The sequence below is a fragment of the Cygnus olor genome, chromosome Z, assembly GCF_009769625.2.
Source record: "Cygnus olor isolate bCygOlo1 chromosome Z, bCygOlo1.pri.v2, whole genome shotgun sequence".
NCBI classification, from domain to species: domain Eukaryota; kingdom Metazoa; phylum Chordata; class Aves; order Anseriformes; family Anatidae; genus Cygnus; species Cygnus olor.
Window position 1 is genome coordinate 43733453 of NC_049198.1, and position 24872 is coordinate 43758324.

Consider the following 24872-nt stretch of genomic DNA (forward strand, 5'->3'; position numbering starts at 1 on the left):
AGTTGTGTACTGAAACTTCACAGTCCAGTTGCAAGATCTCAGTGTCTTTGAAGTCAAGAATTAAAATGAGTTTCAGACGTCTCTTCAACAGTGACTGACGCTCAGCCATCTCTGTGATGGAATTTGGCACGTGCATAGCAGAATGGCATCACCATGGCACGTGTTAAACGTGCCAACAATGCCCCCCCCTTTACACTGGGACACAGAACTCTACCTAATTCATGCAGGGGGTGGGGGGAATTGAGAGAAGCAGTATGTTGTTGCTGTGATATAGAATATGGTCAGCATATGTTCTGTGCAGGCTAGCTTAGAGCAGAAACCTGTGGGAAAAATGCCAAAACTTCTGCTGAATAACTTGTTTTAGGACTTGCAATTTTAGGCAGAATTGAATGAAGAGAGTAAGGGACGTGGGAAAATGATAGAGTGGGAAAACTCACAGAAATAAATATGATATTTTGATCCAGTAGGCTGGTGGCTTCCAACAGGATGAGATGGCAGCTGTCCTTTGGGCTCTGTGAATGCCTTAGCTAACTAGAAGCAGTGGTCTAGCACTGTCAAGGGATGTGCCCATGGTACCAAATTGCGTGTTCTGGGGACATTCTATGGAGGGGATGCAAGCTCTTGACCTCTTGGACAGGATTTGGTAGAACCCATGTTTCCCATGTTTAGGTGTGGGTTCACGGCAGCAGCACTGTATCAATCACCCCTAGCCCTGTTCTTTTTATCAGCTGGTTCCCCTGGGAAGCCAGAAACCAAAAAGAAACCTGGAACCAGAAAGAAACATTACATTTTGCCCCCCAGAGCAGGGGGTTTGGAACTAGATGATTTTTAAGGTCCACTCCAATTAAAACCATTCTATGATTCTGTGATTTGTTTGGAAGTGAAATTCTGGGTGAAGGCTTGTCTTATTTGCTAAACAAGTAGTAAGACACAATATTTTCTTATTTCAACCTTTTTCTTCCTTTTTTTCCCCAAAGTCAGTTGCTACACTATGTCTAGTAATGCACTTCTGATGCTAATGTCATAGTGCGTGTGTTGTTGTGATTGATGGGATTTGTGATAAGCAGTAGGTTCAGTTTTGATCAATGGCTGATCAGCAGGTGATTTTAATTCACTCTGTGTTTCAGGTACATTTCTGCTATGACAAGACATACTTCTGTTGCTTTGCCTCATAGGCCAAACACTGCCATACTACTTGCAGTGTTCTATGGCTATTTCTTTCCCCTATGTAATATGTTATGGTTTGGTTAGTATGTATTTCAAATCTCTTTTTGCATCAGGAATGTCTGTAAAAAAGGGTGTGGAGAGTGCTTTGAATGCCAATGTATTCAGAATTAAGCACTGGAAAACCCTCCTGTGCAGAGCTTGATTCTTCAGCAGTGTTTCTACATTCCAGTTGTTTTGATGTCAAAGCACGAAGACCTATTCTTGAATGATTTCTTTGTTCTTCTCAATTGTATTGACACAAAATGAAGTTTCAAGTCAGTGACCCAAGTATCAGCAATGACTTTGAGAAATAGTTTCCATAAATACTACATAAATTATTCCATACTTGGGAGTTGTTCTTGCTCCAAATGTAAGAACCTCCTTAGTTAAGTCTCCTTCCCCTCAATTATTTTTTGGGAGGCGGTGGGGAAGATATTTTTCTTCTGTGTCTTTCAGAGGGTTGATGGGAAACCACCAGGGTGTTTCTGATCCATTGTACTCTATTAATGAAGGTGGTTTTTTTTGTGCTGAAGTTGATCCTGTTGGAACCTGAGGATACCAACTGAATCAGTTCTTCATCCTACGTAACTGTCATTGTAAAGTGTTTACATATGACAGTTCTGGCTGTAGGTAAATGGAAATTCTGTAAAACGGCTTTCTGCTTGAAAATATCGTTTTGGATTTGATGGGGGTGGGGTGTTGCACCTGAAATTGTACCTCATGAAAAGAGGTGACCTAGGACAAATGCCAATCTCCATCTGCAATTTTGCATCTGGAGTGGCTGTTTCATTTCAGGTTGACACTGGAAATTACCGTCTCATTGTTCTGTGATGCCTTTAAGTGAACATCTTGGATGCTTGACCCCATTATGCAAATGCATCACAAACATGCTGTTTTTGAAATTGTGTCCTGATTACACACAGGTGATGATCAGAACAGTCTTGTTCCTTGTTACTTTCTCTGCTGTGTCCTGTTGGAAGAGTGATGTGGGGAATATGAGAAGAGAGTGTGGTTTACTTTGTACATCAATCTTCTTACTCTAGTGAAATCTAAAATTGGGATCAACTCAGAACTTCCTGATTTTTGTGCTGTAAGTATGCTACCTTATCTGAGTCACCACGTTTGAGCACTGTTTTGCTTTAAAACTGAAAAGTTGTCATGAGGGCCTTCTGCTTTGCTAGATAGTTAAGTGTGGTAACTTTGAGTACTGACACTCTGTTTTATTCTAAGATGGAGAGCAGAGGAACGTGTTTATCAGCTTTCAAACATATTAGTTCTCTATTGTGGGAGGATGTGAATTGTTTACTTTAAATAATTTGAAGTTCTTCTTTTGTTTTCCTAAACTCTCTGTCCTTTATGTATCTCGTAAATAACACATCAAAATGAAGTTCCTGCTGTGTTTCACTTGCCTTCATGGAAACTCATATTTATATGAAACTGGCCGTTACAGGGGACGAAGACTCCTCCGTGAACTGTGACTGTTTTTAGGAGGCAAGGAGACGGTATTTATAGCAGATGCTGCAACGGAGCTGGGCTTCAGCAGCTACATGAATGCAGCTCTGGCTGCATGGTTTTCGCTGCGAGGTAGCAATGTGAGTGAAAGGTGCACCTCGCCGTGTGTCTGTGTTGGCCTCACAGTATGGAAAAGTCTCCTGCCAGGAGACGACTGCAGTGTCACATGAAATGAGGGGATAATGCCGTTCTCTTATATGTATTTAGGCTAGTAAATATACATCACTTTTGTATTATTTTGTGTCACAGTGCCAGTCGCAAAGGGCCAGAGTCCCGTTTCTTTATTGCTGATTCAAACAAATAGTAGTTGCTGTTAGCAACTGAATGACAAAACAGGGTTTAGGAAGAATTATAAGGTTTCTATGGCTTCAAAGTTTTATTGGCAGAGTTAATAGCTCGCAGTGTTTCTTTGCCTCTCCTCCCACCATGTAATCATAAGGCTACAATCTATCCATTTCCGGCCACTTTTAAGAGGTATTAAAAATTACGATTCTGGTTTGCAACCGGAGTTTATTTAAGGAGACATAAAGGGGGGACAATGTTGTGTTCTCTGTACTTTATAGAGTCACTTTGTTTCTCTCTTCTTTCAATTTTCTCCAGAGTCTTCTGAGTCCATCCTAAGGTCAGGAGGCAAACTGGAAATAGATCAAGTTTTGGAGAAATGTTCCTGAGCATTTAAAAATAACTCATTTTTCTCCTTATTTGCACATATTTTTCAGCTTTATATTTTAAATTCTTGGGGATGTTGTCATCAAATAATACATGAAAGCACAGCCTTTTCAAGCTGTGAGGTGTGGAATTTCCTGAAAAAAAAAAGTTTTTCAATAGTTTTGAGACGTCTATACTAAAGAGTAAATTTCTGTTGCAAAGGTTTGAAACAAATATCATTGGTTTCACTGTCATATGCATTTCATTAAAAGTAGGTAATAACTTCTAGTACTTTGGTTAAGACTATTCTTCCGGCATTGTAAAATAAGTGAACGCCATAGATGTTCTCTTCAGATTTCAGGTTTCTTTCCAGGATTTCAGGGCTGGGTTTTGATCGCTAAATAACTGTTGTAGCATGCCAGTATATGTGGAACACAATTCTGTGCTGTTGACTGCTGTTGATTATACTGGGAGACATCACTGCATTTCTGAACATAAATCCCATAAATATATTTTTGATAAAATTGACATGTGTTTTGAGAGCATAGACTCCATAATGTGGGTATTTATCGCTTCTATTTGACAGGAGGTATAGCTTATAATTGGAATGATATCATTGTAGCCTTTTCTGTTCTCTTTACACAGACATAATATAAAAACTTGAGCATCCATGCTCAGTGGAAGCATGAAATGCCTGTGGAAGGGCATGGCCACTTTTTACAGAGCTTGCTCTAACTGTGTGCTATATAATTGCATCTCATACATGCACAGTACAGCAGTAACAGGAAGGGCATCTGAGCCTGAGCAAACAGAAAGGGGAGCTTTGTTTCATACGCTCTGGAATAATTAGGTTGCTAAATTAATACCTACTTGTCTGACTGCTGACTCATATGAGCATTGCAGTCATAGAACTAATCCAAAAAGAGGTATTTCTGAAACATTTTCAGCAAGTCAGTGTGGCCTTACCATGCTGACTTTGCTTTCTATTTTTGTTGAATAGCATGTGGGAACAACAGGGAGCTAGAACAGGGAGGTCACTGAGCCATCCAGGAGATGCAGAGGCCCTGGGATTCCAGCCACAAAATGGGCAAATATTAAGTATAATTCTTAGGTAAGTAATTTCCTCCCCCACCACACTTTTTTCTCCTATGAGAGCACACTAAGGATCTGATCATCTAAAACCATACAGATACATGCTGCTCTTAACCTGCAGCACAGTGATTATTCCTTTATTATGTAGACCTCTTAACTTTGGTAGTAGTACAGGGCTTGAAGTTTCAAGTACAGCACTAAATAAGTTTCAGCCTTACATGGCCCTTTGGGAGATGGGTGTCCTTGCTACCTATGCTTGAGTCTGTCTGTTTGCTGCCAACCCACATTTTAGCGGGCTCAGTGAGCTCTTACTGCCTACTGGTGTGGCTGTCAGGGCAGGGAGGAGCAAGACAGGTGTTCATTTCTGCTGTGATCCACTGTCCTTTAGCTTTGGCTTTAAACTTACCCTTAGAACTGACACCTTGTCCCAAGTGCACCTGATTTGTGCCTGGTGGAGAAGGAGCCCTCCTAGGCTGTCAGCGCTGAGATGGGCTGCACACATCTGCGCCAGCTCTCCTGGAAGTGCATTCCTGAAAGCAGAAACCCTCAAGTGTGCCAGAATAATACAGTGCAGGGAAACAAGTTTTACAATATGTTTCCATCTTGCAGAACGCTTTCTGCTTGTTGTCTTTGAAATCAAATGCTTCTACCATGACATAAACCAACAAGACAGTGCTTTTCTTTGAGCAGATGTTGAAATTACCATGGCTTACTTTCCTGAGAAGGAAACCTCTGTTTACTTCAAGTGGTGCTGAGCATGATACAACTTAGATGTTGAGGGAAAGCTGTGTCCATGAAAGCAATAGCTTAATATCATAGGCACAGTGTTTAATGTCACCCTGGTGGGGCTGCCTTTGTATGGTTCCTTTGATCTTGTCTGCACTTTAGACGGGCCACGAATGTTGCATTTACAGTCATGGCCACATGAATGATCTGAAAGATGATGTGGTTGTCATGAGATTAAATTGCATACTGAGATTAGCAATTAATGAATTCTGGATGCATCTCTAGCAAATAACTTTATTTCTTTGAAAAATGCAGTTGAAAGTGTAGAGGAGGTGATATTTCACCTCAGCAGCATGAATTTGGATAGTTGTCTTAATTGGAGATCACAAATTGTTGGGGAATCACAGTAGAAACTGTTGTAGCATGCCTCTATATAAACACAGGGCCTGGTTCTGTCTTGTTGAGAGTACTTTAGTGCCAATTAGATTATCTGCACCAAGACTGACGTTTGCTTTCTTTGATAAATAAAAAAGAATGTACTATTTCCAGGAAAGGGTAGGTTAAAAAGGTGCCTGGATATCTTGTTTACAGCGTAATAAACACAGGAAATAATTTCAGTTCATTTTACTTGCAGAAGTATTTTCCATGAATGAATATATTCTCTAGATTTTCAGACATTAGGTAATAGTACCTTTTCCTGTTTGTTTTGGGGGGAGAGGAGTTAAGGTGTAATTTACAGGGAGACGTCAGGTTTTACTGAAACTTTACTTTTTTATTTCTGGGAGTATAGTGAGCTTCATCTTACAATATTTCCTGAACTGTGTGTTGAATTTTTGTTTTAATAAGAAAGTCGTAAAGAAAAGTGGGCAGAGGGCAATACTTGCCATTCATAGATAGCAGCCTTGCCATATCTGCTAGGAATAATAAGCAATTTAGTTTAAGATGTTGATTGTTGTTATCATGCTTAGGCATTTCCTGCTTTGAAGTGATGCATGAAAACACCTAGATGTTGGGGTTTTCTTGTTCGTTTGTTTAGTTGTTGTTGTTGAAAACAATAAAAAGCCAACTATGATAGCCATACCATGATTTTTTTTTTCTTAAGGACAAAGCATGCCCTTGTATTGTGCTAGCAAAGCAGGGGTGGCATACGAAGAGAAACAGACCTGACTCTCTGAATTGAGTTCTTCTTATAGTTAGATGTCTAGTTGAACAGTGATTGTGGCAGTCTTAATGTCTTGTCTCAATTTGGTTGTCATTACTTACCTTTCATTTTGAAAGAGGCAGTGGAAGAAAATTCCTGGAGTCTTTAAAGGAATCTTTGAAGAGAGTCTTGTTTGTTTGTTTGTTTGTTTCAGATTAACTTGATGTAATTCTCTGTGTAATTATGAAAGTCTTGAATGTACGAACAGCCTTCAGTTAAAAAGCTATTTAGCAAGTCTCTGAAAAACGAGATGCTTCGTTTTGTGCTTCATACACTATCACCTATCTGTTTCGAATTTTTGATTATAGTTTTTGCCGTGCTCATCATTACTCATCACAATGTCATCTTCCATGCAGCAGATGAACAAGCAACAACATATTTTTTTTAATTGAAGGGTACTCCTGGACTGAAAGTTTACAGAATTTTAATAGTGGTAGCATTTACTATAGAACAAGACAGTGAGAACTCAAATCATGTCCAGCTTCTTAATGTTGGGGTGCATTGCTGACAAAGCCTCATCAGTATGGGGAATATGCCAAAGATTTTCTCACAGCTGGTAATTTAGCATGCATGAGGATCTGAATTCTTCTGTTTTTCAGTCTCTAGGCAATCTGTGCAAATCTAAAAACTGAATGTAATGGATAACTGTAATAGTATAAATCCCTTGTGTAATGGTAGCTAAAGCAAACAAATTTTCAGCATAACCTGACTGTGTAGTAAATGTGGCTGTTGAACTGTGAACTGTAGTTGTGAGCCACTGAATACTTCGTTTTTCTGTAACAGTGTTCAGGAACAGCTAAATTAATTTAAGCTTCCTGAGTGGAAACAAAATCATGCTTAAATCACATTAGCAGGATCCTTCAATGGGAGTTCCTATTGCAAATGTCTATTGCAAATAGACATTTATCTTAAATTACTGTTTCAAAGAGAGATTTTTTAAATAGTATTTAGCTCTCTTGAATAGTGTCATACTGAGCAAGCATCAGTCTGAAAGATTGCGCCCACAGCGCAGATGCATCATGCACAGGAGCAGCACTGACTTCTGACGCTCTTTCCCTGGTAGGCTGATCTGTAGGGACCACCTACAGGGAGAGAGGGTGTAATTCAATTTCCACACTCATTCAGCCCTGATGTCCATCAGGGTTGCCGGTTGTGAGGGCAGCTTTTGTGACACAGATGCCTTTTTCAGTGGGATCTAAACTAAGGCAACTAAGCTAATTTTATCTACGTACCTTCTCTTGCTTTTAACGTGGCAATTCTACAGACAGGAAGTTTATGTAGAAAAGAGTATTTAAGCTCCACTGTAAATGTTTAAGCCTCTCTCTTCCACTTGGTAAACCTTTATTTCACAAGGAGCATATGCCAAAAGTACACTCATCCTTGTATAAAGTTGGAGGAACATAGACACTGTGTACATGCTTCCTGTAGCTCAGAAGCCAGGATTCCCACAGTTTACAAGTGGCTTGTGAATATCTAAGTCTGATTTAGCTAATTCTAATAAGGAACGATAGAAAAGTAGGAGAAAAAGATGCCATCTTGCCACTGCTGTACAAGCAAAAATGTTGGAAATATGACTGTGTAAATGTGGCAGGATTGGCCCCACAGTATGTGTGTAAATTAAAAATAAAGTAAATTTTTCATGCAATGAATTATTATAATACATTATATTTTGGTTTTGTAGCTGACATGTAAATTGTAAACATTCCACCCAGGACCTTTCACAGTTCCTGTTTTCACTGTTTCCTCACAAAAATCTGGCTGCTTTCAGTTGCAAAAGCCAAGACTTAGCATTTGTTTCTTTGCCTACATAGCCACAATTGTTTTTATAAAGTATTTAGTGCTGATCATCTGAAGTCAACTTCCTAGATCAAGTTTTTGGGCGTATCTCCTGTGACTAAAGTGTGTGTCAGAAAATGTCTTTTTAATACAATACTTCTAACGTGCTTTCTTGGTTTAGATTCTATAGTAGCTCCTTGATACTCTTGATGCTTTCTAAAATATTTCTGTGATATGGCTTGCAAAATACTCCTGTTCTTTCACTGAATTTCATAGTTTTGTGTGTGTAGGTTATAATTCTTTACTGCTCAGCACATGTATTATTTTGAACCCTTTTTTCCTATATTAAATTAATTTGACCTGTATCAGTGTATATGATATCCATAAATAAGAATTGACACAGTGTGCATATGTCTTCAATAATAAATGTTGTGAACAAGGTGGTTAGGTGTATGTTATGTGTTAACTTCAATCTCTCTTAGATTTGAGCAAGGTTGTTGCCTGCAGCACTTTGTTATGCTCTTTAATGCTTACATGTTTCAGCTTTGCTCTGAAAGTTTAAGGCTAAGCAAAGAACATAAAATGACAAAATAAATTTACATGATCATAGTATGTGTATTTTAAAACAATTACTCAGATGTACTGTGTGCCCCACCCTACAATCCTTATGCAGATGAGTTTTATTGAAATCTATGGGAATTTTGTCTCAACAAGTACTGCTGCAAAATCAGGTTTGTTATGTCATAAACGTTTAATGTATAAATCTGATGCAAAACAGTTGCAACTAAAATTCCATAGTTTCTAAAAAGTGCATGCGAGTCTCCTTTTACGCCATAGATAGCCCATGTAGCGTTGCGAAAAATAGTGACATTGATGTCCACTACCCAAACTTGTATCTCTTATAAAATTGACAGAAATCTCTCTCTGTCTCAGCATTTTGGTTTTTATAATGTTGTTACTGTACAGTTCTCTTCAAAAGATTTTAGTCTTAAGTCAGTGCTGTCAGTTCAGTCAAATCTGTTCCATCAGCATTCATATGGTATTATGTTTTAAAGTTGGTATTACATTGTCTTGCTTGTTCTTGTAGGGCATATATTGGGGAAAAAAAATTCATCTCATAATGATATTTTTTCCCCAGTAGTGGCATATTATGTACACTAGTTGGAAAAGTAGTGCAAAACTATATCATCGCTTTACACCACGACTACCTGATTTTCCTTGAAAAGCAGTCTTATTGCAAGTTGTGATGAATACAAAAATGGGCAAAAAGTGTACATAATATTTATCTGAGCGGTGACTTTGCTTCTCGTCCTGTTCATGTTATGATGAAATCTGTATTTTAAAAAGTGTTTCAGCGTAGTTTTGCAATATAGTTGTATAATTTGGGAAAATTGGCTTATAGGTATTCACAGTAGGATTTTTTTCACAGCAGCGGTGGATCAGGAACATGCAACTAGTTTAAATACATGGCCAAGCTCTTTTGTGCTAAAATAAAGTGTCTTCAGTATTTACGTAATATGTTTAACAAAGTGTATGGTTTATAATCTAATTATGAAATTTCATGTAATAAGTTAATATAGCTGGAAAATTAAAATAAAACTTAATGTAGAAAAATATAGATCCTTGATTTGAGGCTGTTGTTTCTATCCTTAACCTTCCTTCTGGGTTTGGTTGCAGGGTAGTTTTTTTTTTGTTTTGTTGTTGTTTTTTTTAAGTTTTCATTGAACAGTAATTCAACTTGTGTCAAGCCTACTTCTATCTTTCTTTCATAATAAGGTACTTTGAGCACAGGTTTGAGCACTGTTTCAAGTACAAATTTATTGAGGAGTACTGAAAATATTTTGCATGAGAAATAGAAGTATCTAGCTTTTTCATTGTAATTGCATATTAATTGCACAAAATCCAACAATTTTTAATTCTGTTTATAGTTATTTAATGACTTCTATATTTTCTATGTATTAAACTTGAAAATGAAAACGTATCTTCGAGTCACAGAAAACTGTATTTGCAGAGTAACAGAAAAATACAGCTGGACTGATGAAACCCGTCTGTAGCTGCTGAGAGGAATCATGCAGTGCATGATTAGTCTACCTTGAATTGTGCATTACTGAACTTGGTTCAGTCACAAATAGCGACAAGTTGAAGAAGCGTAGCGTTTTCTGATTTCCAGGTTTGTTTTGCCGTCTCCCTTTGTGCAGACAGTACCATTGGAAGCAGTTAAACCCAGCTTAGGAGAATGGCACAGAAGTAGCGTGCAGATGAGTTTTGGAAATGCAGCAGGAATATTTCCTCAGGCTGGAGTGCCAGGAGGCACTTGGGGCCTGCGGCCTGTGCTGTGGTGTCTGGGGGTGCTTCTCCCCAGCACAGGCCGCCTTCGGGCGAGGGCCTCCTTCGGGAGGCGCACGGTCTAATTTTTCCTAATCAAGTGTCAAAAACAGAAAATGAGAAGCAAAGGAGAGTTTCAACTTCAGTTATATTGAAATACTGGAAAAAATATGGGGGCTTTGAAAAGTGGTGAAAGGGTGGAATGTGTAAAGTCTCTGTGGGAAGAAAATGTCATCCTATCAATGGATTTTTTTTTTGAAGCGTTTTCGTGCCTTCTGTTGAATTTCATAAAACAAGCATGCTTCTTTGTTCCTCTAAATTCCCTGCCAAAGCCTTCTCTTTTGATCAAGCAAAATATGTTTCAAAATCAGCATTGTTCATTTTCCGTTTTGTTTTTTAAACTCTCAACTTGAAATCCAGTCAGCTTCAGAATACTAGTTAAAAATATGTAAGGTCTCCCCCTACTTTGTCACTCTTAGTTTTTGTGGTTTTATAATCCAGTTTCCTGCGGAGGGTTTTTAGATTTTTTTTCTCTCCCCTGTTGCTGCGTGAGTAATTTAAAAAACAAAACAAAACAAAAAACATTGGAGAAACTGACTGTTCAGAGGAAACAGTAGGATGTCAGACATTAAGTAAACATTCCAAAAATAAAGGAAAATCCAATGACAAGGAATTGGAAAAAATGTGTATCTAAGTAAAAAAGAAAAAGAAGGATGCTTTTGTAATAGAGCTCACATTTTTCTATTAAGGATAACCTGCAACCTATTTTTAAAAAATAGACAGTAGTATTTGATTTACTGCACTAAACAGTAGCAGGTATAAGTGGAAAGGGGGAGAGGCATTCAAGAAATAATTGGCTAAAAGCCAGCAGTATATTTTCCCATGATTTTGAGGTCTCAGCAGCCAGACCTGACAGCTTTCCATTCTGTCTTTTGCAGTTTTACAAATCCAGAATCTAGATTAAACTAATCCCTCTTGCTGTTTGCCCCCACAATTTAGAACTGTGCTATTATATATCATGCATATCTGCATCATCACAGTGCTGCTGGCCTATACAGAGAGCACATGCTGCTGGAATTGGAAACCTGAATGTAAGGGGCGGGTGGTGGGGGGGACACGGAAGGCGGTATTGTATATGTTGTGGGGCCCTTATTTTGGTTTCCATATTATATGCAGCAAATGTTGTCCTTTGCAAGGTTGCTAAGTAAGTCAGTAACGTTCTGGATTCAGGCAAACTGTAATTACGTTGGTGATATAAATTTAGCTATGCAAATGCTGAGAAAGCCGTTCACGACTGTTTGTTTTTTGTCTTTTTTTTTTCCCTGCTTTACTTTTCAAATCTATGGTGGGGAGCTCAGTTCAAATTGTACAGCCAAGAATCCCATGGGGACTGAAAAAAAACACACGTTTTCCAGAGAAAAATAGTCCTCTTCACTCCATAGAACTCAGACAAAAAACATACATGCTATTATATCGCAACAAGTCTTTGTAATCACTTTCCTGTTCTTTCTCTTGAGACACATCTCAAAAAGGTATGGATCCCTATTGTTTCACTCCATGCAGATATATTCAAAACTAGTCAGCATTGTGACACATTTGGACAGACTATTTTTTGACAACGAAGGTTAGTGTAGAAGGATAATGCATAATGAATGGAAAGGCAGCTTACGTACACGGGGTGTGTTAATGATAAGGACCTGGTTGAATGCCCTTGCTTTATTTGTTTACTCCAGGCAGAACCCTATAAACTGAGATTGTTGCTGTGAAATCATACAGACCAGCACTTACGATTTTACTGTAAGCATACTAATTATGTAGTATTCCTGATAAACAGGAACTGCAGTTCCAGTTTACACAGACTGTTACTTTTTACTTCTATTATTTTCATTTATATTAAAATTGCATATAAAATAAGGTGCAGTTGTCCTGAAGATTAAGAAATACGTGCTGCCCTTGGCAAGTATCAGTGTACCTATATGATGTTTCAGCTATTAAAGAAAAAGGATGTGTTCGTTTCTTATATTTCCTTAAAGTCAGTGTACTGGCACTTAAGATTAATAGAGTTCTTATTCATGAGAGTAGACACTCATCTTGCTGCAGAAAGCAGTGGGATAACATTTCTTGTTCTGTTTTTGTCTTTTAGAAATTCATACACGTTTAGGGGCAGATGAAAAAGGGCTTTACTTTTATGTTACTACTGCCTGGGGAATTGTAAGATTAGTCAAAACTAGTTTCATGTTGTTTAAATGCCAAAATTTAAATTTAATTTCTAATTACTGTAATTATTAGATAACAGAGAATGCTCCCAGAAGAGCATTGAATAAAAAGCAATACAGTATGGAAAAGGAGGAGGGAAAGAGAGGTGGAATATGATCACCAAAAGCAATATGTAATTGCAAGGGTGGAGCATGTCCAAGACTGGTTTGTGATTGGATTTAGACTAAGAAGAAGAGCTTGTGTATTTAGTCTGAAGAGAAGACAAATATTATAGAGGCACCACAGTAAAGGTATAGTCAGGTTAAAGGACTCTGTGCTCTGGCCAACTGATTGGAACTGAAATTGCATTTTCAGTAAGTATAACCTTGTATTTCAGCTTTTTCACAATAGCACCGCATTTCTTTTGTCATGTGCCTTAACAGTTCTTGGAGTAATTCAGCTGTTGCTGGTTATGGCACTTGTTTTGAATCTTGGTGAGCTTCCTTTCATATCACCTTCTTGCCTCTATTGCCCATTTGCATTTAGCAGTGTTTAAGAACTTAGATTTATTATGAATCACTTGTTTTAGTGGTGTTTATGTAAGGATATTGCTGCCCGTTGCAGGGTTCGATCGTAATACTAGAACAGCAATACTCAGCTGAGACTGTTTTACCTGCCAGTGCCAAACTGGGAGTTTGCAGCACGGTTAATATCTATTCTGTCACTTTCGAGGTATATGAAATACAGGCAACTTCTTCAGGAATAGTTTACAAATATATATGTGTGTGTGTGTGTGTATATATATATATATATATACACCCATGTTATCAGTTTCCTATGTCTGTTCAGATGTTTTTTCAAGTTTTTTTTTTTTTTTTTTGGTGAGGAGATCTAAGGCTAAGTTTAACATGTTTTTCCTTCTTTAAAGTGAATCTTTCAGCTTCTTGGGAATTTAGACAAAGAAAACTGGCAAAATGAAGACATATACTGATTCATAGCTAAGCTGATTGTGTGCAGGATTTCGCCCTCCTAGCAGCCTGTGGTGAAATAACTATGAGATTGCCAGAAAAAGGGAAGAGAAGCAGATCTCAGTGTACACTGCCTGGTTTGCTTGGGCAATTATAATGTGTACATTAAGATTGTGATGTCCTTAATTTCCAGAGGTGTGGGGTGCTTTTGGCTCCCAGCTTTCTAAGGCTTGTGGGTATAAATACATCCGAAAGTCAGTGCTGTGGCAGCTGCCCAGGCTGAATTTGGTGGTCTGCAGAAATGGCTTTAAAGCCTGGCATATTGTTGTAGTGAACACATTTGTGTTTAAAAATTGGTGGGGTGGGGGGCATAGGGGGTGGTAATAAAGGAGTATTAAATTTCCAAAAATATATTGTGTTTATTTCATTATAGAAAACTGAATGGTCTCTGAAAGTTTTACGAAAATTAGTGAGTTCATTAGATTTTACGGAGGGTAAACAGTATTTAAAAGGAATTACTCTGTCAATCTATGTAATATATTATATTATAATATAATATAGACTCCTAGTATTCTGAGCCTCTTCAAAAAAAAAAAAGTGAATGTATTGCTGCTGTAAAATTCTAAAGCATGACTTTTCTATTTGTTTGTTAAATCCCATAATGTCCTTTCAAAAGTGACATATAAGAGGGCCTGATCCTGTAGACTTCTTCGCATGTGTATGCTGCTGTTTTTTTCAATGGAGGTTCTTGTGCACGCAAAGTTAATTACACATACGTGTTTGCAGGGCTGTGCCCATAAGCTGCCTTTGTCTTGTGTTTTTTTGGGGTAGGTGATGATGTGGATGGGATTTTGAAAGAGACTCCAGGGGACTACTTTTAAACATGGGGGGAAGAAACGTAAGTCTCTAATGTCTGCCTTAAAAGAAACAAAAAAGTGATACACTTTGAGAAATATTTCTTTCATGCTATTTAAGATGGAGCTATGAAGGGTTAAGTTTGCCAGTGGAAAAATGTGCTCAAAGTAGCCAAAGTTATTTGGTGTTTGTTGCCATAGCTGTCCTAATTTCATTGATTAACATGATTAGTCTAGTTGCTTTTGCAAATCGATCAATTTTTAAGTTTTCTTTTCTAAAAGGTAGGAATTCAGTTATAGATACTTGTCTTAAATCAATAAACTGCCATGGACGCTTTATTTGCAATATTAATAGTGGAAGTAATCTCTTTTAAATCTCTTGTAGGCTGAGAACTTTAATGCCAAGTTTTTTGCTCAAGGGAATTTTTATAATTAAGTTATGAACACCTGAGAATTTAAGTTTGTAAGGGAAACTTCAGGTCTGTTTCAGCCAAATCAGCATATACATATCTGAAAAGAGACTTCAAGCTTGATTTTGCTAGCTGGAGAGAGATGATGGAGCGGGCACTTGCCTTTGCTTAACAGCAAGATATGTACTAAGCAGATACTTTCTTTGCAATGTGTATTAGGTTGCATTTCAGTGTTCAGAAACATTCATAACTTAAATTAGGTTTAAGTGAACATGTTACTAAGCAATTTCTTAAATTAAACGTGGGATTACATTGTTTAAACAAATAACTTCATTCTGTCAGCATTTTAGGTGCTCCCTAAAGCCAACTGTTCAGTCAACTATTTCCATTAGTATATAAGATTATGAATTACTGTTGAAGCACTGTACTTAACTGAGTGATTATTCAGCCATTAGTTTATAAATAATGCTCAGCCACTGCACCAGTAACCCACTGCTCCCTGGTATTATCTGTTTATTTTGACTGTTTTCACGTTAGTACACAAGTCCAGTGATGAAGTGCCAACCTTGCACTCCTTACACAACTAAATATTCCACTGAAATCATGGGTGTTTTCCTTGCGATAGGAGTATGGAATGATGCCATAGGTCAGCGAATTTTCCATATACCCTTCCTCGAGATCAATATTTTTTCCCCTCTCCCTCCTTTCCTGAAGAAGGAGAAGTTAAATAGCATGCAGCCTTACCGATACACAAATAACTAAAAGCTGTTTTGTGGAGAGTGGGTCCCTGCACGACTGATTGCAGTGATTTGCTCAACACCTGCTTGTCAGGAAGTCGGGCTGTCCCTCAGAACAGCTTGTCCAGGTCTACATGAAATAGCCCGAGCTATGTGGAGCAGAAGCTGTCCGGAAGGGAATCCAGGGGAGCCCTGTGCTTTGCACCTGCTAGATTGTTTTGTGGCGTGCGAAATAGTATGGAAATGGGCGGCAATAAATTGAATCATTTCTCTGCACATTCGTGGAATAAAATAAGTAACTTTAGAGTGGGACTTTTTGGACCTGTTTTCTGCAACATCTGTTTTGCCCTTTGCTTCCCCCGTCATTTGTAAGCACCAGCAATTTTAAAATATCTTTAAAAATGAATGGGGGAAGTAAATGGTTGATGGAAAATAGTGGAGAAAGTATGCAGTCTGTTTGAAAATGGAGAACCTAGAACACTGCATCATTTCAACAAGACTTGTCCACGTGCCTGCATCTGGAAATGAAACTGGATTTTATCGATGGAACTTGGATTTTATATAAATATGTTAAATGACTTCAGGTATTCTGGAACATAACACGTACCCTTAATGGAGGGAGGTTATGAAGTTAAGGGTTTTTAAGCAGCTCACTGAATCCCTCTTAAAGGTAAATAGCTATTAAAAAAAAACCAACAACAAACCAACTTGTTATTAAAAAGAGAGATTTGAAGACATGTTTGAATTTTCACTCGAGAATATTTGTTTACTTGCGTGCATATACCAATATTAAAAATAAGCATAATAAATTACATTTATCCCCATTTTACCTATTTTATAAGGAAATTAATGTATTTTAGGCCTCTAATTTTACCCCAGCTGTGAGGGTGAATTTATAAGGCAATTGGTGCCTTAAATGTCTGTATTTTTTTAATTTACCTTCGTCAGCTTTGTAGTTGCGTAATATGTTCTAAAATACCTTTTTCCTTTTTGAAGTACTTTTCTATTTCTCTCACGTTGCCAAAAAAGCAGCACACATTTCTATAATCATGAGAAAATACTTTTTGTTTATTTTTCAAGAGAGCTCTTAAGAAGTTTGTTCTGTTAAATTGAACAGAATTGTTCTCACATGAAGCTGCAGTTATGAGACAAGAAACAAATCCATTAGATGGATCTAAAAGTAATTATTAATGTTATACCTCTATGTGGAAGTACTGGTCAGTACACATGATAAAATAATTCTTACTTCTTGACATTGCAGAAAGTCACATCTGAGAAACATGAGCTGAATTTAGCACTTTTACATTTTCTTTTATCACATTTTATCTGGTAATTACTTCTGAAAACATTAAAATTTCAACTATTAGGGTGTTTGCTCTTTTTTTCTTTTTTTTAAAGAAATCCTGCTCCTACACACACTAATGGTGTGCAAATCGCGTGTCAAGCCACTCGGTTTCTTGCACTCCTTCAAGCCAGCAATATGTAAATCAGATTGCAGTTTGGAAAAGTTCGTTTCCAGCAACTTTCAGCTTGGATTTATTTTTATAGTAAGTTTTAATGCTCCTATATAGGATTTAGAAACAGAAGATCTGGCAGCTGGATCCTTGCTAATAACTATAGAATCTTTTTAAATAGCACTGGGCATAATAAGGATGTCATGCAACACTCATCCACTTGTCCTCAGATCTTTTAAAGGGCTTTTTTTTTCAATTGTAATTGTCTTTCACAACAGTTTTAAATAAAATCTCATCCATATTTTTCAAATCAGGAATAAAAAGTAATGGGATATACTTGTTCTGTTCCATACCACACTCATTGCCGTAGGATCTGAGTAGCTTCCACAAGTGCATTAAGCAATGAACTAACATCTGTCATGTGGTGTTTATTGTCTCATCCTCTCCCCCTGGAGAGAGCTGTGTGCAGTGGAGTGTTTTTGCTTCAGAAAATGTTTCTTGCAAAGGAGAAAGGGTTACTTTTTTTTTTTTTTCTTTTTTAAGTGCATGCTGCTATGTATTTGTAATAGAGCAGGCAAAACTGAAAAGCTAGCTATGCGGCTGGAGTGGGAAGTGCTGGTGGTTGTGAGCAGCACGTAGTTTAGATCACCCCATTTAATAGCTCAGTTTCTCCCCTTCAAGAAGTCTGTGGGGTTTGCATGAAGAGTTGCAGGACGGAGGCTGCTGCCTGTGATTCTTGGTTGGCAGTCAGAGGTGGCCTCCTCAGGATCACGGGCACAGGCTGCAGTAGCTGGGTGAGAGCAGTTCTGGGGGAAAACAATGCAGAAACAGGAGACTGGTATGATGGGCACATGACAACCTGTGCTGCTGCAGAGATGACCATGCCCAGTCATTGCTGAAGTGCCAAAGGCTTATTTTCGAGATACTGAGGTAACTGGGATGAGAAGCAGCAGCAGTTATGGAACTCAATCAGTTCCAGCCATGGTGAACAAGTTCTCACAGACAACTGGAGATTTTAAGTCATTGACATTGTGAGAGCTTGGTTTTAAAAAAAAAAAAAAAAAAAAAAAGAATCCAAGAGGACTGTGGTAGCGGATCAGTATCTCTCCATCTTTGGTCAAAGGAGACTGTTTAATGAATTCAGACTCTGCATGTGTCTCCGATAAAACCCCAACATCAGCTGCATCTCACCTGTTTCAGTTACATTGATTTTAAGGTCTTCTGTGATTAGACCTTGTTTGGAGGTATGTATGTTTCTGAAAATTGAACCCACTTAATCTGGTTGGTTAGCAAATAAAAATAAATAAGTGAATAAAAACACTACGAATCAAAGAGACATGATGCGTTGGACAGACTATTGTAAGGATGTATAGGCTTTGTTGGATGCAGAAGGCATCAGAGCCAGATTTCAGGTCAGAAGAAAATACCGGTAGCTGAGGTCTGGAAATGCAATTGATCTACAAATGTTAAAACACAACTGACATAATTATGCATGAAACCACTCATCACCTGTTGTTCTGAAATAAAAAAAAAGGATGGAAAAGTGTTTGTTCTTGTGAATTCTAGGAGTAAAGGGTCAAGTGATGAAAGTGCAGTTTCCCATCTGTTCTTTCGTACATTCCTCCAGGAAGACTTGTGACATTATTAGTGCTTTATGATGAACCTCTTACGATGACAGCCCTACGTGGCGAAGCAGTCACATATGCTACAGCCATGAGATACGATTTTCTTCATCATCAGCCCTATCAATGAAAGGTTAGAGAAGGAAGAAAGTGCATTCAGTTTTCTCTCTTCTTCAGGTTCTTTCTCAAATGATGCTTATAGTTTGTGGCAGATACAGTACCTTTGTGCTTGGTTCGTCAGGAAGGAACATGTTCTGGTTAACAAGTCTTGGTCCCCACAAGACCTGGCCAGACAGAAAGAGGGTCTGGAAACTCCAAGTGAATGCCTGTGATCTATGAAGAGCACAATCCTAGATGAGTTCTGGGCATTGGCCGGATCGTGTGTACTAGGCATAGGTGGAACAAATTTCTCTTCCAGAAATTTCCATGTATGTGCCAATTTCTCAAGGGAAAAAAAAAATACTACTTTAAGCTAGCCTTGGCTCAGTTCTGTTGTAAGAATATTGTATTGAAGAATTAGCTTAATTGAAACAGGGTACTTCCTAGTGATAGACTTCGGCACTTCCAGTGCTGGGTGCTGAGGTTACTCAGACAGTAATTTGCATCTTGAACAAAGCTTAGAAAAATTACTTGATTTTTCTTTTAGCAATCTTTATTGTGTTTTTTTCTTTTTTGTCTCTCTTTGTCCCTCTTTATATGTAATACATACTGAGGGTTTGTATATAGAGTCAAAAAAAAAAAAAAGGAACTCTGCAGGTGCTCTCAGCGATGGTTGCAGCAAGCATACTGTGATAATGTTACTCCAATTTTTCATTCTGCAGAATGTCTGGCTTTGGTTTTTGGTGTCTCTTGCAGTCTGTGTAGATGCCTTTTTTTTTCCCCCCGGCATCTCAGAGGGAATTCACTGGCCTGTTTGTTCTCAGAGGATCTAAGTGATGGTCATTCAAGGTGAGATGGTTTATACTGACTTTGAACTCAACATCAGCTGCATAGTTAGGAGTGGCTGAGACCTGGAGTGTTTTCAGTGGACTTATTCATAAGGAGGCAAGTTTTTCCAATTCCACATCGGCATCTACTACAATTCATATAAGAAATCTTTCCACCAATTGCTAACTAAGACTTGACGGTCCTCTATATGAATCTTTTTAATTGTAGTAGTCTGAGTGTCTGGAAAATAAAATCAGAGTTCTCTTTGGCTTTGTTTGTTGCAGTTAGATGAAGTCTTTGCTGAACCTGACCTCCCTCTGTTGGGTTTGCTGTTTGATGAGAGGGTGGTCTTGGTGCCAGCTGCGTTCACATGCTCTGAGAGTGGGTAACCACAGGGCTGATACTCTAATTACCTCGTCAGGTGCTGGGTGCTGCCTCTTCTGAGGTCTAGGGGTAGCTGAAGATCATACTGCTGCCAGATTCAACACCAGTTTGTGTCAGAGCTACGCTGTCTGCTCACAGTTTGTGTAAGTTGCGGTCCCATGGAGTATATGATTTCAGAGCTGGAATCTGAGTTCCTGCATCTACTTCTCTTTTGCCATGTCCAGTTCATCAGAAGCCAGGAGCAGCATGCGTGGAAAGCAAGGTAGTGAGTGGCAGAGATGATGATCTGCATAAAATAGACAATGTGTTGCCTATTATGCTTAAAAGGGAATTATTATGCTCAGGGGTAAAGTTATGGTGAAACATTGCTTTGAGAAAACTAGAGCTGAGGAAAAGCACTGTGCAACCTGACTGAACCTGCAGTGGAAGCCACCTGGTTTTCATTTTGCTGGCTCAGCACTATGTTAGATCATAAAGGTTTAATCATTTTTGACATTTCAGTGCATTTATATTAGATTGCAGATGTTGAATTTCTTCATAAGTGGATCTTCTCTCCATTAAGTAAATTATGGGAAAATATTTTGTACTTTAGCTTAAGAAAAAAAGTTTATGGACTGGGAGCAATGGCTGGCCTTTTAAAACCATTGTTGGTAACATGTAGCCAGGTTATCAGGCACAGAACATAAAACAGTTTAAAATATTCATTTATGCTGATGATTCCTCTATTGAGAGTCAGCTTAAACTATTGATAAAAACGAAATCCTTTTATTCTTATCTCAGAATATTGTAACACATATACCCACAGTTTCTCTGCCTGCTTTGGCTTTAATGCTTCCCTACAAATATTTTTCATTTGTTTAGAAAATCAAATGTTAAATTTCATGCGTAAGTACCAAATGGGTGGGTGGGAATAGCACGGTAAGGTCTGTACAATAGGTTGTACAACGTCAAAATCTCATGTAAAGTGTCACAGGACAAAAAGAGTTATGAGTACGACAAACTGTAAGCATGTAAGAGGTCCCAAGAGCCTTTTCAAATTGGGTATCCATAACATTTAGGGAAGTACAGCACTGGTTATGCAAACATTACTTGATAAGTGAATGCTAATGTAGGACAGATTTTTTAGAAGGGTGTTTCAAAGAAGCAGCCGCATTTGTAAAGTGTTTTTCTATCAACTCCTCTTTCAAGAATGCTGAATGAATTGCTTAGAATAAGCTTCCCAAGTTCTGTTGCTTTGTGGACACATTAGTGTTATATATATCAGTTCAAGTTGTAGTTAAAATCAAGCATGCACAAAAACTTATTGAATCCTCCAGAAGCCCACCCTAAATTGTAGCAGTGTCATGTGGGATAACATTTTTGTCGTTTTATTCAAAAGGGGGCATTTAAAAGTCAATGAACATCAAGTCATTTGACTTGTGTGCTTGTGTAAGCTTCTGCTGTTCTTTGGGATTTGTGTCCTTCATCCAGCAATGCTTTCATAACGTGTGGCCAGAAAATCAAAGCTGTATGTTTGAGTGGGTACTGGCCTTATTTGTGACAGGGATGATCCTCCTCCAAAATCAAGAAATACTTACTGTTGATGTTACAAAGAGGAAAATAACTGGGAAACTAAATGTAAGTGCGGGTTTTTATTAAATTACTCTCGGTTTCGTTTTTATGTCCAAGTAGCACGAAGCAAGAGATACCAGACCTCCTAAATGTCCCAGAATCAGTATTTTTGAAGCAAACTTCATAGGAATTTCTATTCCGTGATTTAAACAAACAAAAATACTAAAATCCCTGTTTAGTCTTTTTTTTTTTTTAATAGATGTTGAAAAATGATTTGCCAAGCATGGTAAGAGTACTCTGAGCAGAAACCGAAAAGATTTGCACACAGTGGGAACACATTTCAGAGAGCTGTGGTTCTGAAGTAGAAGATAATGTGTTACAGGCAGATACTTGTTTTGTTTTTAAATTTAGTGAGGTCTAGTTATCTTTGTAAATGTTCGAAGGGGAGCTGATTTTTCAGCAAGAGGGAAGTCATAAACAGGCTGACCTAAATAAAGTTAAGCAGAACAGTCTGCTTCACTACGCACTTCAAAATTTTTGTCAGCCTTTGGAATACATGGGTTTTATTTTGCGATCCAGTTCAAAGCATTTTTTTGTCAGCTGCAGATTACTTTTTTTTTTCTGTGTATTAATCAAACTGTAGACGAGTTCTTTCAGACTTAGAATCTCTTAAGCACAGTGTATCGCACTTTGCTAGTTAACAGCTGTTAGTGTGGATGTTTTTACTGAATTCATATGTTACTTGATATGAGTACATTTTAGCCCCTGCAGGGGGGGGCAGGGGGTGCCTTGCTTTCATTTAGGAGAAGTCGTCATGCAGATGAAAACAGCATCTTAAGAATATCGTTTGAGGTAAATAATGACAGAGTCCGTCTACAAATGTTGAGTAAATAATGTTTTCTTGAATTTTCAAGCTGACAATCTTCTGGATGTTTTAAGGAAGGGGGGATTTATTTTACAAAGGTTTTTTGTTTAATTGCAGCCTGGAGAAAACAGCCCTCGAGGCAAATTGTCTATGTGGAGAGTTTATAAAGCGAGATTCGTTCAGGGACTCGTTTGATCCGTTCAGAATATGGGCACAGAGATGGCCTGGCCCTATAAATCCTGTCTGCTAGACTAGTAGCAGTGCTTTCTTATATGCAATTAATGAGGAAATTCTGTCTGAAGGGAGCCATTCACTATTGAACACTGGGGTGGGGTTTTGCCCTTTCTTTCTTAAGAGAGGGGTGGGAACGAATTCAGTTTGACCTTGGAAAAATCTTGTGAAAATGTAAATGAAAAGATATCTTATGTTTTAGGGGACTACCTTCTCCCAGAGAAATACTACAGAAATCTATTGTGTCATAGAAACTTGAAACTTTTTCTGTATGATTTTCAAAGGTCAAATAGCATTAATTCTGGTTTGGGCCTCGTTTGCATTGTATTTCAGCCAGCATTTTGCAGTATACAGTAGTGACATTTTTCTTTTTTTCTTTTTTTTTTTTTTTTTAACTTTCCCCCCTGTTTTTGCTCAGTATAAACAGTTCCTTGCTGTGGTTACACAGACAAATATAGCAGAGAACCCTTTTCTGGGAGAAGAGTCTCCCCATGCATTTCTTAACCATTTTTGGGAAGAATTGATCTATCTGTGCATGTGAGAGAAGGAGGCAGTAGCTGTAAATTGAAGTGACATCATATATATTACTCCCATTGATCCGCTTTTAGACTAGAGTCAGGATAAAAGGAAATGGCATCAGGGAGGAAGTATGCTCATTTAGGCACAGATCCCAGTGTGATAATGGAGTAATAATAGAAATCACGCCACTGTCAATTGGTTGCTGCATTAGTCCCAGGCACATTTCCCCTCCGAGGAGGCTTTCAATGACTTCATTCAAGTGCAGGCTGGAGCAAATGGGATATTCAGCATACCAGCTGTACTACTTTAGTGATTTGTGTCCTGGCTAAAGGGTGCTGTGCGAGCGCTGGTGCTGCGGAAGCTCAAGTAGATGTATCTGTGTCACATTTCATGGCTGTGAAAGGTCAGTAGTCAAATGTTTCAGTGGCATTTTTCTAGTATAAAGGGTGAATCTGGCATTTATTGCATTTGTTAATGTAGGATTGATAAATACGCTCCTTCGTGTGGGTGGTCTTCTGGGATGCGAGGACGATGACCTCTGCGGCTGCAGTGCCAGGTCTTTGAAGAGATGAGATTTGTTTTCTTTGTGCTTTTTACAGGTTAGGGATAGGGTTCGGAAAGCTCACAGTTTTGTTCCAAGGTTATTTGTAGAAACTTTCAAAACTATCTTGAGTTTTTATTTTAAGAAAGCGTAATGGTTTAAGTGTCTTGTATGCCGGTATGAATAAAATACGAAGTATGCTTTTTCTTAGTTCCTGGATATTTAGTATATGTTGAATCTCAGCCCCAGAAAGCTGCTTCAATAATAGCCTCAGTTATATTTTCAATTTGATAACGTTTACATTAATTCTTTCATCTTACCTTTTTCAAATACTAGTTTTGATACTCCATGTAATTTTCAGTTTGAGTTAGAGGTAAGAGCCTGATTATTCAAACTTTAAAACCACCACATCAGGTAATGCAAGGGAAGCAGGGGACAGACGGCAATTTAGTGGAAAGACAAAGTAAACTCCTTCAAAAGGCTGAGTAGTTGCAGGAAAGGTTTAAGGGCAAGGTAAAGTATGCAGTGTTGGGATACAGCTTTATAGTGGGGATGATGTTTAATTATATGGAACATGACAGAAAACTTCTGGTGTGCTTGATCACAACACGCTAATTTATTCCCTCTTTGTAGCGTCGGTGCTCTCAGCTGGGGGAGGGGAAACCATGGGAAAGTAATATGATTTCCATGCGGCAGGCGTAGTTTGGGACTAGAGCTATCTACTTTACAATATAAACAGATGGTATTGCAGCAATCATAGCCGTCATAAATACTATCCCTTAATATTTGCCACGTTTCCCGGTAGAAGTGATTTACTTTAAGAATCACGTCACATTTGGGCATTTCGATTGAGCATGTTCCCGTGCAGTTCAGAGAGAATTTTTTTTTTTAACAGGAAGACTGAAATGTTGTGTTTGGGGTGTTACGGTTGTTTTCAGAATGTTTTCATCAAGGAGAGAAATATTGACACAGTGTTTATCCTGCTGTATTTTGCTGTATCTGCGTTGTGTGATTTTTATGCACGTTAGGTATTCAAGGTGTGATCGCAGAGTATGAGTTGTCATAAATGAAAACAGCTTCACAATACCTAAAGCAAATTGACTTTTAGTTTTCTCCAGCATTTATGT

General features: G+C 38.2%; 1 protein-coding gene and 1 long non-coding RNA gene across 10 annotated transcripts in view; one reads left to right on the forward strand and one right to left on the reverse strand.

Annotated features, from left to right (window-relative positions):
• The window catches only part of LOC121061632 (aminopeptidase O (putative)), a 202702-nt gene that overhangs the window by 150753 nt on the left and 27077 nt on the right, over positions 1 to 24872 (forward strand). Inside the window, exon 14 of one of the 9 annotated variants that reach the window (XR_005815187.1) lies at positions 20076 to 20181. The exons of 7 other annotated variants lie outside the window; for them this stretch is intronic. The gene's annotated coding sequence lies outside the window, so the exon portion shown is untranslated. Of the gene's footprint in view, positions 1 to 4366; positions 4478 to 20075; positions 20182 to 24872 lie in introns of all 9 variants that reach the window. One more of the 9 variants, XR_005815188.1, reaches the window with a different exon arrangement.
• On the reverse strand, positions 536 to 23601 carry LOC121061633. Its single transcript, XR_005815189.1, has 4 exons — positions 23455 to 23601; positions 18944 to 18948; positions 2754 to 2763; positions 536 to 545 (listed from the first exon to the last, which is right to left on the reverse strand). It is a non-coding gene; the product is annotated as an uncharacterized LOC121061633 (long non-coding RNA).